Source organism: Corvus brachyrhynchos, unplaced genomic scaffold (genome assembly GCF_000691975.1).
Source record: "Corvus brachyrhynchos isolate BGI_N302 unplaced genomic scaffold, ASM69197v1 scaffold283, whole genome shotgun sequence".
NCBI lineage: Eukaryota > Metazoa > Chordata > Aves > Passeriformes > Corvidae > Corvus > Corvus brachyrhynchos.
This window is the reverse complement of record NW_008237409.1, coordinates 2,366,073-2,367,781: the sequence shown is the minus strand read 5'-3', so window position 1 is coordinate 2,367,781 and position 1,709 is coordinate 2,366,073. Positions and strand designations below refer to the sequence as shown.

At 56.6% G+C, this 1,709-nt stretch overlaps 1 long non-coding RNA gene across 2 annotated transcripts in view; it reads right to left on the bottom strand.

Moving 5' to 3' along the window:
- LOC108445901 overlaps positions 1-982 on the bottom strand; it is a 21,584-nt gene extending 20,602 nt beyond the window's left edge. For both annotated transcript variants that reach the window (XR_001860924.1, XR_001860925.1), the window contains exon 1: positions 734-982. This is a non-coding gene — a long non-coding RNA (uncharacterized LOC108445901). The remainder of the gene's footprint in view (positions 1-733) is intronic.
- Positions 983-1,709: the final 727 nt, after the last annotated feature.

Here is a 1,709-nt window from a genome sequence, read left to right as displayed (position 1 = left end):
CTGGGATTCCCCAGGGCTGGGGGAGCTCCTGATGTGGGGCAGGATCCTGGCACCACGGCATGCCCAGCCCCATGGCATCATTCTCGGCCCTTCTGCAACTTTCAGTACTTAAGAGGGACTTATAAAAAAAGGAGAACGACTTTTTACACAGGCAGATGACAGGTCAAGGAAGATGGTTTAAAACTAAAAGAGGAGAGATTTAGATTATATGTTGCTAGGAAATTGTTCCCTGTGAGGGTGGTGAGGCCCTGGCAGAGGGTGCCCAGAGAAGCTGTGGCTGTTCCATCCCTGGCAGTGTCCAAGGCCAGGCTGGATGGGGCTTGGAGCAACCTGGACTCGTAGAAAGTGTCCCTACCCACAGCAGGGGGTTGGAAAAAGAGGATTCCTCCCAACCATTCTTTGATTGTCTGGGATAACAGATGAACGCAGGGCTGGCAGCCCAGATGAGGGCCAAGGGGTGCTGCAAAGCCCCCCTGGGCTGCACAGGGACAAGAGCTGTGGCAGCGTTCGACCTCTGCAGGGCCATGAGATGCTCTGGCAGGAGTTCATGTTCCTGTTTACAAACACCCGCCCATGGAGCCCTTCCAGCAGCACTATTGTGCTGCACGGCAGCTCAGCGGCCAAGTCGGCCAGGGTTTGTCCACCAGGCCCACGAAGCCCTCAGGGCAGCTCTGCTATTTTTAGTGTCTGGCCAAGCACCTCGTGCATTTAGCTGAAGAGATTCAGAACTCACCACTAAACCTAGCGAAAACTTCGGTGTTTGAGGACCTCGCAGCTCTGGTGGCACGGCACTTGTGTTACCTGCTGGTTAAACACCAGTTCATGAAGTCACCGGAGCACCCAGCACTTCACCTTTGTGACTTGATTGTGACCGCAGTGACACAGCCAAGCCAGGTCTTGCCAGGTGCAGAGCAGCAGAGCCTTGGGGGTGCTGTGCTGGATGTGCCTCCGCAGGGCCTCTCATGGCCTTTTCATAGCTGAGGAAAAGAAATCCCAGTACAGTGCGTGACTAATGGGTAGCTGCTCATCGAGCTGCTTGAATAGGGTTTCTCAGAGCCTGGGGATGGCAAGGGCAGACGTGGAGCAGCTCAGCTCCTGCGCTGGGGGGCCCAGGCCCTGCTCCCTGCCTTTGGGCACTGTTTCTCGGGGTCACTGTCATGAACCCACAGAACACTATTCCCCTCCTCAGTGAAGAGTGGCTTTGTGCTCAGTGGGTAAGTGGGGATGTCCCACTGGCACCAATGCCTGGTCCGCAAGCCGGGATGGATGACAGGGCTGTCCCTGACCCCCTAGGACGGCAGGAGCCCATCGTGAGGCTGCCCCACCACGTCCTGCAGCATCGTCACCTTCTCCCCCCTGTGATCGTCCCAGCCACCTTAGCCTAAATCCAGCGTGGTCGGATTAGAGAGAAAAGGGCCAGAGGAGCCCCCACACTGGCACACGTTGCGCCCCCTCACTAAAAATAGAGCCCATTAAATTGCTGCTCATCCTGAGTGATGTTTATTTGGAAATAATCCTGCAAGCCTAACTTTAGTCACTACACGTCCCTCCTCCAGGGGAAGACTTTCCCACCCTGCTAGTCCCCCCTGCAAGTGGAAATTGTCACAGAGGCAGCATCTCCTCTCCCGTCGTCGAGAAACTCAGCCCCAGCACCTGTCCTCAGTCACTGGGGGGGTTCAAAGCCCCTTCCCCGCCCGCAGCCCCCGGAA